This window comes from Danio aesculapii, chromosome 4, assembly GCF_903798145.1.
Source record: "Danio aesculapii chromosome 4, fDanAes4.1, whole genome shotgun sequence".
NCBI classification, from domain to species: Eukaryota; Metazoa; Chordata; class Actinopteri; order Cypriniformes; family Danionidae; genus Danio; species Danio aesculapii.
The window spans coordinates 38,343,256-38,359,290 of record NC_079438.1 but is presented as its reverse complement, the minus strand read 5'-3'; the positions used below and the strand labels follow the sequence as shown (position 1 = coordinate 38,359,290).

At 36.5% G+C, this 16,035-nt stretch overlaps 1 long non-coding RNA gene across 1 annotated transcript; it reads left to right on the top strand.

Moving 5' to 3' along the window:
* The first annotated feature begins 13,646 nt into the window (after positions 1-13,646).
* On the top strand, positions 13,647-15,823 carry LOC130222467 (uncharacterized). The gene is made up of 4 exons (XR_008836474.1): positions 13,647-13,707; positions 14,121-14,173; positions 14,808-14,867; positions 15,690-15,823. It is a non-coding gene; the product is annotated as an uncharacterized LOC130222467 (long non-coding RNA).
* Positions 15,824-16,035: the final 212 nt, after the last annotated feature.

Here is a 16,035-nt window from a genome sequence, read left to right as displayed (position 1 = left end):
CTACATGAAAATTAATTTAGTTTCAGTGATAAACATACTGTTGAGGACTCCTCCCTGTATTCAGAGTTATGAAGGGAAAGAAAGAGGCTCTGTGCTCAGATGACCAGATGTTTCTCCACTGCTGACCTTCAAGATCAATCTACTCAAACCAACAATTGTGTTGAAGATATTCAGACAAATCTGCTGCTAAATCAGCTGTTTCCATTAGCTGTTTTTTCTCTTTGCTCTGTGAACAAATGAACTCAAGTAAAGCTTGATCTCAAATGAAAAAACAAATAACTTTTATTCTGATTTATGTAACTTATGTAAGTCAGATGGTGGAGCAGGGCTGCAGGATGTCTAAGGCTAGTTTAAAAAAAGTTTCTTCCCCACTCGTCCATGGAGCTGAAGCATGAAAGAAGTCTATTTTGGTGAAAGTTCAATTTTAGATCAGTCGATAGGAGCAGCGCGTCCATCCCTGACTTCACTGTTGCTGTGGAAACCTCTGGCCTGTTTATGAGCAGCAGCAGTAAAGCAGGACCCTGGAGGCTGACGAATGAAGAGCTGTTTGCTGGAGAGTGTTCAACTAAAGCCGTTCACTAGATGATGAGCACTATTGACAACTCTTGCATTACTCATACGCCAGCAGAAGATAGCAGCATTTATTTGTGTCCAAAACAAGTTAATCTTCATTAGACCAAGATCATTTATTGTGTCTTTGCTCGATTGTTTTTCTTTGTTATAAATGATCATTTGCTGAGCTTGAGCACTGATAGTAAGACAAGCTTTACAAAACATCCCATAAGAATGAATTGAACATTTCAGTGAAATTCAGTGAGGATTGAGCCACTTGTGAATAATTAATACTAATTGTAAAGCATACAGCTTAATAGGTTTAATAATAATAATAATAATAATGATAATAATAATAATAATAATAATAATAATGATAAAATATGAACATGTATGAAATTGAATATCCCTGTCTTTTTGCTCGTGCCCATTTTGTTTCAGATTAAAATAGTGAAATGAAATATTGTTCATTTGTATTTATATGACTGTATTTCTTAGTATGTGACTTAAATGGTTTATTTCACAAAATAACATATTCAGATATTTATTTTAACATTTACAGCAGTAAAATGGGAAACTTAGAGCAGTAGATTTCTAACAGTGATGGTAATAGTGGTGTTATAAATAAATGATAACAAGTAACAAGCAATCAAACGATTTACTGTTTCCCCAATACAACTCTGGTATGTGTACAGACATCAAAATATTTAGTGTCATTTTATTCATTTAATGGTTAATGTTGAGGGCATCCAAGTGTATTTAATATTTATTTTTTGAAATTTTTTGTCTGTTTTTTAGTTACTTTTTTTGTTACTTTCCCTTGTAATTAGTTAGTTTTATAATGATAAAACCATTTGACTGTGTCTTTTACAGGAAAATTCTCTAATTAATATTTTAGCATGCATCTTGATCTCTGTATTGTACATATTTAAACTGTAGGCTGAAAATGTGCTTTGCTAAACTGCAGACTTTAAGTTTTAACATTAAAGTATGTCAGAGTAGATGTTAAAGGTGCAGTAGATGATCTGCCTAAATGCTAACCGGTTAGCATAGTATCTTTCAAATACAATCCCTCCCCTGTCGTCCAGAGCCATGCCTCCTAAAATCGAGAGTACGCACATTTGCCAGTTAGAAAACTTTACAGTACTTTATAATACTACAATTCTGAACAAAAAACGGTATTATATCAGTTGTGTTGCAAGCAAAACTTGTCAACACTCTCTCATCAGTCTCACTCATCAGTCTCACTCTCTCACACGCTTTGTCCTAAAATGGTCTGCAGAAATTACACTCATTACTAAGCCACACTTACATGCTATTTCAGACTGAATATTCAAAGTAGCATGGTAAACAATATAGGGGCTGCTTCATAGGTTGTCATTGTTCAAAACTGAACCAATGTGAATATACCAACTCAGCTCAGTAAAGCAGACCAAGCGAAATAACCCTACTGACTTATGTTTTGTTGTTAAACTAAATAAAAATCTACATTATCAGTACTGTAAAATGTCCCTTATGAAATTGAAAATAGTCACATCAATCATTTGCTGGAAGATTTCAGTGGCTGAGCAACACTTCTGTGCATTTAACCCATTCATAATACAACAAAATCTACATCATCTTGCCGTGACTAAATTAGTTTAAAAACATAGCATTACCTGTCTTAAAGAAATACTTCAAACATGGTGTCATACTTCCTCCAGTGTGCAAAAGTAACTCCAATATTGATTCAGGATTTTAAAACGTTTGATTCAGCATTTGTTTTTAGCGCTGTCACTCATGTCCACCGTATGCGTGAACGCGCATCTGCGGATCTGCGTGAGCGGTTTGTTCAGTTGTTCAATTCGTCATTTGCTGACAGACAGTTTGGGCTACTTATCAGAACTCTGAATATTATCAGCCTGACAATATTTAATTGGATGAACATTTTTTAGTTTAATGCCTTACCCAGAATGTAAAAACACACATAAATACATTTAGATCATTTACTTTAATCATTACCATTGGAATATGAAGAGACTTTCAACCAGCACAACAAAACATGTTTCTGAAGACAATCCCCTTTAAGAGCTAAATTTGTCACACAAGCAATGGACATTTCTTTTTAAGCTAACAACTGTTTTGTTTTTGCTTTTTTTGCATAGTGTGTAAACTGTACACTGAATGAAATGTGTCCTAAACCTCTAACAGTGAGGGGAAAAAAGAGAAAAAGTGAAAACAGCAGGAAGTGAACCTCAGAGGGATAAAGTGTCACTGAACCATAGGGTTTTGCTTGTTTTTTGACACGCTCATCCCAGGGAGCTGATTTCCTCTTGTTTTGCTTGAAGTTCTTCAAGTGTTCGTAACATCACAGTAAACTTTTCCAACAACAACCCGCTGTGGCCTTCTGAACAACACCATCACAAGGCTCATTACATAACATTCAGAAGCCGGGATATGTAGGGCGACTCAATTGTCCCTGGAACCCAAACTAGGTCTGATACTTTTGTTTTCTGTCATACTTTGCCAAGTTTCAGATTAGGATTTGCTTGACATGGCCTTTAAATGTCAAATAGTTTCGGAAGTTGGTAGAGAATACAGGCAGAATTGTGAAAATCAGCTATTTGTAATAGCTCTTTAATGTTCCATGTTCCATGTCCTTCTTCATTTGAACACAGATCTTGTAATTCTATAATGATCAAACCTCTTTGTGGTTTCTCTGCAATATCTTCAAATCTCCAGTCCTCATCTCAGTCCCTCCAAGGCAAATCTTAGTTCTTCAACAAAGGCACAAAAGGAATTTATTATGATTCTCTTTTCTTTCTTGAAGGAATGTGATAATGATGTCAATTTTCCAAGCTCATCCCACTCTTTTTTCCCTCTTCCTCTCCCTCAGCAATCAATTTGCAGCGTGACTAATTGTGGATTAAACATCCGAATGTCTTTTTCTCTCACTTCTGCCAGAGGGATGAAGAGAAAGCGGAGGAGAATAATCATCTCGCTCATCTCTTGTCACCTCTTGCCATGGCATATTTGTGCCTGGGAGGTTTGGTGGAGGGTTTGTGCTCATCTTCATCGTGGTGAAAACAGTCAAACGTGCTGTCAAACTCGAAAGCTTAGCTTATGTAAACACGAGATGCCACACATATTCAGAGATGCAGTCGGCTTCATCACGCTGCCTGTGCATGAAGTGTGCTGAGTGCACTGAATAGATGCCATGTGTCACGACTGCTGAGACAGGTTTGAAAACTCTGCTTTTTCAGTCACTCTTCCAGCTGGAAGTGGCTACACGTGACATTTTATTTTGGATACATGTCTCAGTTGGATCCATCGCTGATAGAATAGGAATATTCTCCATGGCTTTGGGAAATAAAGTGATGGGTAGTTTTAAGAGTTTTCTGGCAGGTCGTGTTTTGCTTGATGGTTATATATACCTGTTTTTACTCGCCCAAAGTTTTTACTCGCCTAAAGATAGTCCATGAGTAAGTTTCCTGGTGGATAAGTAGTATAAGATTTTTTACTGACGTCTGCTGGTCTGAATGCAAGAAATTGGATTATTCACATCCACACATTCATTCATTCATTCATTCATTCATTCATTCATTCATTCATTCATTCATTCATTCAATTATTTAATTTAAACATATTCTTATGGATCATTATATTTATAATGAATTACTTATAATTATTAGTTATATTTAAATATAATAGCAATATTTTTCATAGCAAACAAAGGATAAAATGAGCTCTTGACTGACATTTCATCTGTACATTATTTTAATTCTGTTTCTTTAGATTTTTTTTTAAGTAAGCAAAACATTGAACATACCTTCTAGCAACAAACTCAATTTACAATTTTATATTGAATCGCTATCAAAGCTTAGGCTTGTAATTTCCTGAGGTGTTGTGGATTCACTTGTCCATCTGTTAAAAACTTAATTAATTCATACACAGAGCTCAAGGCAAGGCAAACACATTCATGTCCTCAGGTGTTTTTCAGAACTTCGCTCTGCACCACTTTAAGGCCACAAAACCTCCTAAAGCTCAATCTGCTGTTTAGATATGCAGACTGTATTTTTAATGGCATTGAGCCACTGCAGCCGAAGACCCAAAAACCTGGGGAAATGAGATAATACTTGTTAATGCAGTTCAGTAAACACAGTGTGATATCAGATAAGTCAATATGCAAATCGACACATCCTTAAAAAACACATAACAAACATTTCATTACTATTCTAGATTCAGATTACACGCTTTAAAAATTCACAAAGCCTAAAAACCTACTCAAAAATGCTCTTTGATTTAGATTTTTATATTCTGAAAAGATCTGCATTGTAAGATCATAGCTATTAATATAACAGCTTCATATGTGCCTGCAGAGAAGGAAGACATGATCCTCTGAGATTAGTTCTAATGACTTTAATATGAACTAATAAACATCATATAAACAGTCAGAGTAATGAGTAAGTGTTGTCTTGCCCCGTGGTCCAATCACAGAGCACTGATTACTTCCTACTCCACATCCTAACCAATTTTTAACAACGCCACATGCTCAAGCCAAGTCAGCTAATCCGGCCTTCCTTTATATGGACGCCTTTTAATTTTCTGTCAGGTTCATTTATGAACAAGCAGTCATGAAGTTTTCCACTATAATTTACTGCCTCAAGATCCATTCACTACACATCCCTCCTACAATGCATAGAAATGAGGGCTGAGCTCATATTCAATCACTCAAACTTCCCGTAGAGATGATGAATGTGACGCAATTTTCCTTGTTCTCAAAGACACACGTGCTCATTCTTCCACCCAATTAACATCAACTGGCCTAGACTTTCTCTCAGCGGAGACTCTAGGGCCTGTTATCTCTCCTGCAGCCGTTTCACTGCGGTTAGTCATACAGCCGGCCATTTTTAATACATCCATATGCCACTTACAGCGCATCATGAGAATTCGCCCCCACAGTGTCGCATTGTTTCACCTTGGCAGCAGAGGAAATTTGGAGCCCACCTGCCAGAGTTCCACGGCCCGATGCCAGACTGCGCAGATTTAATTAAAGAGACTCTAGAGCTGAAATAAGGGTCGGCACTATGAGAAAACAGGCAGTGATGCTGTTCGCTATTGTTAAGCTGTGAATGCAAGGCTGTAATTTGAAAGTGCATGGACGTTGTGCTTGACACATACCAATCATTGTGGGATGGAGGTTTCAATCTTGAATGCAATATGTACCAATTGCATTCCTTCTCTGTATTGCTTCACAGAGTGACCTATATATAAAGGTAGTTTTGTCAAAAAAAAAAGTACTTCGTTACAAAGTGCTAAAAAAATGAAACAATGCGATAAGCTGTGCAGTTATGCTTTATTCATATAAGCACTGAGACATGACTACCAGTGGTGTTGCTGATGCGGTGACTCTGAAACCACTTGTTGATGAGAAAGAAGGAAAGCTACAATATGATTAACAACCACACAAAAACGTTTCCTATTAGTTTAACCTCTGTTCTTTTCCGTACTGATTTTTAACGACTTTAGATTTTTCGGAGTCGACTTTTATGTTATCAAAGTCGAGTTGATGTTGATTCTAGTCACTGGTGACGTCATAAATAAAACATAAGATGCAAATGTTTTGCAATATAGCACAATTTGCAATTTATTTGCAGGAAATATATACACATGCTGTTTGACAGCTCATAAACCATTGCAAAAATAATGCAACATTACCAATGGCTAATTTTAGTGCAAAACAAATGCGTTAATAAAGTCGTTAATAATGCAATATTAGAACCAGGGCTAATATTACTGCTAAATAAATGCAGTCAACACCTTGATCACTGCATATTCTAGTAAGAATGTAACAACAACAGATATTTTAGTGCAGAAGTAATTAATATGTTGTCAGCACACAGAGAAGTTATTTCATAACTACATAATACACGAAAAACAAAGGCTATAACGTTAAGCCTTATTACACTGTCAGAAACATGCTCAGACACTTATTTTACCGCTATGATGGTGTGTGCTAGAAAGCTGCTCAAAATCCTGCTCAAGTTGGGCCTTTTTGCACTTCCTGCTCGTCTTTGTTATCACACGTTTCCTTGTTTCACATCTTCACCGCTTTCACCAGGGAAGATGTTTACACACGATATAAAGTTTGCCACACCTCTGGCAGCTGCACATAACATTGTTTCTGCGTTTCATTCACAAAATATGTTACATCATCTACACTTCACAGAGGACAGCAGCCAATCATATAACTTTTCCAGGGTTGCGTACATGTGATTGGCTAGCATCTGTTCTAGGGTATTTGCATGGAGCGACCTAACTGGCAAAAGTTTGACAATTTAAAGTTCACGTAAATATTTGACACTGACATAAGAAAAGTAGCACTTTAAAAAATACTTTTTAATAATCAGAGGGCAGTTTAATTCTGTGATCCACCTTAATGTGTAAAGCTGCCATGTAGTTTAGGTAAACAGGCGATCTGCACATCGTGACTAGTCAACGTCAATCAAAAAATGTCACGTCAGAGCATTAAAGTCGACAAGTCAGCTAGTCAGTTCAACCCCTAGCACTGATATGCACAGCACAGAAACACATGTCACTTGCTCAGAATTCTCACTGACACAAACATTCAGATGCAGAGATAGCCTATGCTAAGTTTTAAATGTACTATTTATATTTAAAAATCATTTAACATGCTTAAAAGCAGCACAAACAGCAGAAAGTTCTGATTCATTTATCACGTTAGCGCTTCTGTAAGCTGCATGAAAAAAAGAGTAGACAAAAGTACAGAAGAAAATTGTGTAGCCTATGCCATTGCTTATGTTATTTTTGTAAAGGCACATGTTTTGTTTTTATCTCATGTTCATACAAATAAAAACAAATCCTTTACAAGCTTTGAATGATGATTCTGAGCCGTATGACCTCAATTGCTAGAATGTTAAGAGCAGGTTTGTGGATTTCCTCTTGGAAAAGTTAGATATTGCTCTTCCTAAATATGTCTGGTACAGTAAGTCAGTTGGAATTTGTATTTAGAGGCTTACTGCAAGACATAAAAGGACTTTAAAAGTTAAGGCCTAAAAAGTCATTTAAAATGAAACAGATATTGTTAAATTGTCCAAACAATGTAGACTGTTTAGACATGTTCTGCAAATGTTACATTATGTTTTGAATATAGAGGCAAACAATACATTTCACACCACTTTCTGGTTTATTACTTTTCAAACTTTTTGATTGACTGACAAATTAATTGACTTGATATACTGTCAATCCCACCCATTGCATATGCTATGAGGTCCTTCATTTTCTATAAGGCAGCTATTTTTTTTACTGGCCGCACTGAGCGTTCAACTTGCTGTAGCAGACAAATGTAAGACAGGATTGAACAGGACAGGTAAGAGTAGAGTGTTTTGAAAAACAAATCTCCATGAAAGCAATCAACACCTCCGCTCTGAGTTACACAAGAGAAGTCACAGGCGAGATCAGACCTCTCATTTATTTGCTAGCGTAAGAAAAAAGATCAAAAGTTTGCTGCAGGAAATGGAAAAACACATCCTCTGTAGTTTTCCTCAGTTTTCATTTATAAAATGGCTTTAGACATTCGAGCATGCACTTTTTATATTCATGAACTTGCTCTGGTACAGCTGCTGCGGTCCACAAGTCAATTCAATTGGGATAACAAATATGCTTGACAACATAATTAATGTGATTCATAATTAGAAGTATGTGAACATTGCTGTTGCTTTTCGCGTTTATTCCCAACAAAGCAGTATATACATACTGCATCTTGTTGAATATATAATGCATGCTGGATATTTTATTTTATTAGTTTTTTGACACAATTTGAACTTGATTAAGCCTAAATTTACATTTTTAATCCAGTTTTGTGATATTTTATATAGCAACAACAATTAAATTACCATTTCTAATCCAGTTTTGTTCATGGAAAAAAATATTAAATTAGTTTACAATCAACTTATAACAAAATAAAATCAAAAAGTATTATGTTTTAATCAAATAAAATTAATCATAAATATATTTTTGTTTTTGAAAATTTGGCTTTTTCTTCCACTTGTCACTGCAACTGGAAGGTCTGTTTGAGCGCATATCAGCATAAGATACAGTATTCTAGTCATTGTAAATAGTATGCAATTCTTCCCATCCACTGACAGAATTTGATGTTATTTTTGGCACAATGCTTCTCCAACTTTGACAGAATTTTCAGAAGATGTATTCATAATGTATAGGGTGCTGTTACACATTTTACAATAAATATTACAAACTCTGTATTCAAAAAAATAAGCAAAGAAGCATAAACCAGCAATGGAAGTATTACACATAAACATTTACGCTAACATGATGATTTAACATTTAAACACAACTGAAATACTCATAACATTTCAAATGAACAATCAAACTCATAAACGCGTTTTGGTGGTGATCTTTCTAAGTTCCAGTAGAGAATTAGTATTTGACCAAAAGATATCTTTTTCAGATTATTAATGCCAGTGTTTAATTTGTATTACCAAACATTGCAGATTTTCAGTGGTTCAGTTTAAGTGTTGACACAAAAAGAAAGCCTGAAGCCAGAACAAAATGTAGGCCAATAAATATTACAGTGACTGTGCTGTTTTGTCCATCCATTGGCTTTGCCGAGTCACTTGTCAATCTCATCAGTTCACTGAGGCTATAGTGGCCTGTTAGCTACATCACCGCCAATTGCGAAATGCCAAACGGAGTGATTGCAGCATTGCTGAGTGCTATCTGCCAACTGTATTTTTCTCCCGAGATGACACGCACTGCTTCCTTTGACCTTTCCAGTCATCTTCATCCCCTCACTTCACACAGACAATGTGGCGGCTTTCTGGCTAGACATGCATGTGGGGATCCACAGGGAGACAGAGGGAATGGAAAATGAGTATGTTTGTCTCTCCATTTGTCTCTCACGATGCTGTTCCTTCTCATCATGATGCTCCTTGAGAGAGCCTGAAGGAAGACCCACATGACTGTGCACTGCTGCTATAGTCTAATAATGATTTCTGACTTGGCCAGACTTCTACATGGGGTCTCTGGATGAATGACATTGGCCCTCTATTCATTTGTACACTGGTCTGGCTGGCACATGTCTACAAAAGAGACCTAGTCCAGATGAATCAAGAGTTATTTTTTTCCATTTTTATCAAAATTTGTTCCATTCTTAAAGTTTCAGTTCTTATAGGTGTAAAAACCTTGATTAGCTAGTTCATATATTTGTAATTACACTTTAAGCTAAACTCTGCAGGATGTGGTTTGACACCACTTCTTTAATAGCCAACATAAAACCTATCAACGCATTTCCACTATCGGGCCAGTGCGAGCCAGGGCTTTAATCGGGCCAGGCCGGGCCAATAGCCCGGGAGGTTGAGAAATGAGGCCGAAATCATGTCGCGTTTTCACTGTTGGGCTAGTTGCTCGCAGCGCGTCTCAGAGGATGATAAGCTGACCAAACATTGCTGCATGTCTGATACAAGTTTTATTTATAAGAAAATAAAAAAGCGCAGCAGTGTTTGGGTGTTCTATATTTGTTTGATGTAATTAAGCTACCAAAATATGTATATTCCATACAACATATGAAGCTGATCGGTCAGTTCTTGGCATCCATTCCTTGGCAGTTCACTGGGCCTTTTCCTCTTTGCAAATAAACTTTCCAAAGACGTCTGTTTCTTACTCATTTTGCTAGCTTGCTAAATGGTCATTTTTCACATTGGTTCAGTCAGGTAGGTTTACACCCATGGACATTTGCAGCAGCTAAGAACTCCTAAGTATTTTCACAATTTTCAGTGATTCATAGTTTTAAGCAGAATGATTTTATGTTCATTGAATCGTAGCTAAAGATTATTTTTTCAGTAACATATTTTTATATACCTTCTTTAATTTATTCTCACTGAGGGCTCTCATTTTTTGGCAACATGAGTATAAGAAACTATTGGTTGAAACCTTTATACAAATGACTTGTGATAAGTGTCATTGATCAGTAGGATAGCTGATAGTTTTCTCACCATGCTATAAAGCTTAAAACTGTAATCAAGTACAAACTCTTTCCAGCCTCAGACTCCAGCAGTTTAATCGCTGGAAGTGTGAATGTCCCCTAAGCCCTCAGTTCCGACTCTCTATCTTTGATCTGTATTATCCCAGAAATCATTATAAATGCACTGTAATTAAGATGCTCAAGGGAGCCAGTGGAATGGCTTGATGAATCAGAGCTCTTTAATAATGTATGTTGATGATTTCTCATATTAGAGCTCTTGATAGAATAAAGTTAAAATCTGTAAACTTCAGTCCAGGTTTCTGACATTGCACTATTATAGAGGTCAGTGAACCTTGAGATTAAGGTCATCTAACTGTAAGTAATGTAGCAGGGATAGATGAGGACATGTCTTTTGCCGTATCAGCTTTCTAGGCTGCTTCTTAAACGTGCTTGATCAAAGGTTGGGGAAATTTATGAAGCTGAACCTGGAAGGTCACATTGCCACCTTTTTGCCCTCGTTTGTGTGTCAGACATTCAAGCATTAAATTTTAGTTGTTGTTAAAGATGTGAACAGCCTTTCAGGTGGAAAGAAGACTGTGAATGCACAGCTTCTGATTGACTTGTTTATCAGGGTTGTTTTTAGGGTTTTATTAAAACACTGAAAACTGATTGGCCATTGTGTTCCCATGCCTAACAGATATGTCTGTGATTGGCTTCAGTCCTCATTGCCTCACACTCTTACACTGATAGACGGACATGGGAGCATTTGAATGCCAGGTCAATCAGCTGATCTGTCAGCAAATTGCTCTTATATCTGCTCATGGATGCGCTCTCTGATAGAGATGTTTTTTTAAGCTCCTATAGTCTTATCTTGAGCGCATGAACACAGTGGCGAATCAGCAGTGTTTTAGAACCTGTTCAACTCTCAAATGTTATTGGGAAATTGTTTTTTTTGTACCTTTTTTGAATTGATTGGTACCGTACAACTCTTTCACCTAGATGTGGAAAGAACATTGAATAATACATTACGTATTATGTATGCTCACCAAACTGTAGGGAATTGGGGCAAGAGAGCTGGCAGAAGGGATGTGGGTGGCGCTAAAGAGAAGAAAAGAACAAAACCCAAACAATGCTTAACTCCCCAGAAAAGTATAAATAAGTCAATGAAAACAAAACAAACAAACAAAATGTGTTGCAAAATGTATGTCACATGACCTTCTTACCTGTCCGCTTCGTCCGAGCCTCGTAAACAATGGGACAAATTAATGAAATTGATAATGGATTAGTACAGATGGCAAACGGGTTACGTGAACACACAGAAACGGGCAACAACAAAACACACAGTTAGACAGGGTTTTTCTCTAAATGCAATGCAATAAACACAAGCAGAGGCTACAACAAAGAGGAGAGAGACTGGTGAGTGGTCTGGCATGCTCTTTTATTCAGGGTGGTCTTGGCGGATTGGTCATGACGACAGAATGACGTCACCGGGGAGGGAAATAAATTTGACACAAATTTTAAAAATTGTGAATCGTATAGAATTGTCAGTCCTTACATCTCTACCGAACTGTACTTGCTGATTTGAATTCTCAGTTTTTTATTTAAAATAAAACTCAAAATCAAATTAACTCCTTTGTAAATATTATTAAGGTCTCAAAACTGCTAATGTTGAGCAGATGAATCAGACTTAACAGAGCTAGTACTTTAAATTCATTTTTCAGTTGTGCTTTTGTCACAATGCTTCAATTGTTTCTGACTCAATGGAGAGATGGCAAGCCACAGGGAATGTTCTACATGTTGGCGAGGGTGGAGAGGTCAAGTCATTTCAAATTTGCTATGACTAACCTTCCACAATTCAGCCTCTGGCCTGTACTTTGTCAAGCAGGCAGGAAGACACATCTCCTAACCAATCTCATGGAGCTCCATGAATCACATCTCCTGTTGCGGGAGACACCTCCACCTCTTTAAAGGTTAAACTATGCATTTCATGTTCGTTAAAATGCATCAACATACATGTCTACCCAACGGCATTCACAAAGTGAGCAAATGATCAATGTCTGATCATGGTGGTAGATGTTTACCCTAAGGAGGTCTGTAGATACTGTAGCTATTCATTAGCATTCCTGTTCATCTCAAGGCAGTTTTATCAGATGCCCTCTGGAAAAATGTGATTTCTTACTTTCTTACTCATTTTTGCATATTCAAAACAACATTTTGGATAGTCATTTATGTTATTTTTTGAGATGATAATTTCTGGTAAGTCTTAAATGGTTAGTTCGCCAAAAATAAATAAATTTTCTATTATTTATTACTCACCTTTGCAAACCCCTGAGACATTGGTTCATCTATAGGCATAAATGTTTGCTACATTTTCAAGGTCCAGAAAGGTACACTCTAAAAAACGTTGGGTTATTTATGTAACCCAATGGTTGAGTTAAAAATATTTGGTGCTTTGTTGGGTTATTTTAAACCTTTTATTGGGTTATTTATTTAATAACTCAACCAGTTGGGTTACAATTTTGAAATTTCAACAGTCAACTGATTGATCTGACACAGAACCGCTGTAATAATATGCGTACGTGATGCTGCTCTTGCGTTATAAAGTTTATGCAAGCTCTAATGCAGTAATATTGTTATTTTTTTAATCAAATTGCCTCCTCGTGTCGTGTTTTTTTAATATCTGTTTCACCTGGACTCTTAATTATTGATGATACAAGCGTGCGCGCTTCATAGCCGATCTATATGCGGATAAAAACGCTTTCTCTACCTCCGTGTTTATCTCTACAGTTGTTTTGGAGAAAATGATACACGTATTTGAGATATTCCGCCGTTAATATCGTCTTTAGGACCCAGCAGAGACATCAAACCGGAGTCGCGTCCAGTCTTGTTGAAGGTATGTTATGTTGTCTAAAAACACTGTCCTTTCGCTATGAAACTATATTGTAACAATTAAATACTAATATAGACACATATATGTGCTACATTTTGTTCAGGAAGTTGCTAGTTTTCCCAAGAAGTACGGAATCCGAGCATTATATTATTATTGGTTATTATTCGCCGCTAGAGGGCGCTGAATGGATCGCAACGTGAGAAAGTTATCCTCCTGGACAAGAGCAGAGCAGAAGCTTGCTACATCATCTTTTATCAGAAGAGGATTCATGATCCATTTCAAGGTACTTGATTATTAACTATTGAAAGGTAAATGGTATTATTACTGTTTGTGTGTACTATATTGAAGGCCCTGAAAATTGCATTTTCCCTACATCTTATACTAACATACAGGGATGAAACCACAACCCTGATAATGTTAGATGCTAATATTAATGTTTAATCGGTTATATATGTCATACAACAATTAAATATAAGCTAAAAAATTATACATATAAGAATTGTAACATCTGCTAGCTTTGTATAATAATAGTAGTAATATATGCTAATAAACAATAATACAAAGCCCTTAAACTTGCATTGTCCTTGCCCAGTTTTCAATTCAGGTGATGCTGTGACCACTCAACTGATAAATGTTGTCTGTCAGCTCATGTTAATTTGTGGTTAATTTTATTTTTTGTTTGTTTGTTCATTGTAGGTTGCTCTGGACAGAGCGAGCTTTAATCCTCCTTGATAATCTTGTTGAGAAAGGTGAGAAAACAACAGCTCTGTATTTTGTAATATTTACATGATGTAAAAATGCACAGATGCACACACTTAAGCAGTATCATATGTTGTAAAGGTGTCTTTACATCACCATATGTCTTAAAATCAAATGATACATTTGTAATTCTTCTGTAAATGCATTTATACTTCTCTGAACAGCACTGGTAGTGTGTAAAGACACAAATGTCTCTTTCAAAAGTGTTTCTGTGCCTTATTTCAGTGTGAATTTGGTATTAGACTGTATCAGGCATGAGGCCACAGGTAATTACATGACTGATTTAGAGTCTAAGCACAGTTCAGAAATTTCAGAACTCCACTCCTGGAACATTTGACCAAATTGAGATATTACAGACATTAACCTATTTATATTAATTATTGCGTTATGACTGTTATTTCAGTAGAAATCTGTGATCAAGAGTTTGACTCTTGTTTCTGAAGTTTCTGAGCATGAGAATTAAGCACACTGATGAACATCAGTGCACAATTGACCATGTAAAATGGACCTTATTTGCCCACCAAATTTGCAAATGTGATGCACCTTAACAACTCGCATAAAAGACTAATTCTGCAGCTAAAAGTGCGCATTTTTATAGTTTTTTTTTCTCTTTATCTGTTTAAGGTACGCCTGGAGATGACCACTTGCAGCCTTCCAGTTATCTTTTCTCCATTGCTAAACTGGGTAAGTACATGATTTTTGTTGTTATTTGATCCGGCATACATGTGCAAGTTTAAAATTTCTGTTTTAAGGTTGGAGCGAACATCATTTGGTATATGGAGGAGTAGATAACTAAACCATTCTTGGTGTGAAATTCCATAGCATTTTTTCCTCTGTTAAAGTCAGTGGGGACGATCAAGTTTTTGATTTGCTTTGTCCTTTAAGTTATCATCTGTGGTCAGCAGAAAAAATAAAATAAAAAAATCAACAACTTGAGGGTGAGTAAATGATGAATACACCCAAAAATCGGTGAAACACCCTCATTCAGCAGCAGAGGCGAATCCATCATGTTCTGGAGCTGGGTCAGTTGGCATTGCTGTGTGAAGTTTGCATGTCCCTCACAGTCCAAACGCATGCAGGATAGGTAAATTTAATAAACTAAATTGGCCGTAGTGTATGGGTGTTTCCCTGATTTTTGGGTGTTTTCATCATTTACTCACCCTCAAGTAGTTGATTGATTTTTGTTTATTTTTTATTTATTTCTGCTGACCACAATTGATAACTTTAAAGGACAAAGCAAATCAAAAACTTAATAGTCCACTCCCGACTGACTTCAACAGAAGACAAAAACGCTATGGAATTTCACTGTGGACCAAGAATGGTTTAGTTACCTATATTGTTTAAAATATCATGTTTTGTGTTCATCTGAGGAGAGATTTAGAACAAGGGGAGGGTGAATTACTGATGACAGAATTTCCATTTTTGTGTGAAATATCCCTTCAATAAATCCAGTGTACTGTTTGCATGGCATGGATTTAATTGCTGTTTTTGTTTATTTATTTTTAGATTGCTCAGGACAGGTATTTTATACCCACACACCAAAGAAACTTTTTGAGGTTTGGGGAGATGCATTACTGCGGACCCTCTCGTATTGCAAAAAAAGAAGTGAGCCTTGGATCTACCAGTTCAAGCAGACATTTCATCTGGTGAGACAATCCTGCATAACAGCTCTGTTTTAATCCCAATTTATAGCATTTCACCTTTGATATGAGGGTCTTGTTTTGAGTTTAATTATTGTGTTTTTTTCTGTTTGATATAAAGACAGCCTTGGAGATCCCGCTTTGGAGATGTCACTTTAACAACTCAGCCAGCTATCATTTCTTCACTGCCATACAGATGGTGCAGCAAGATG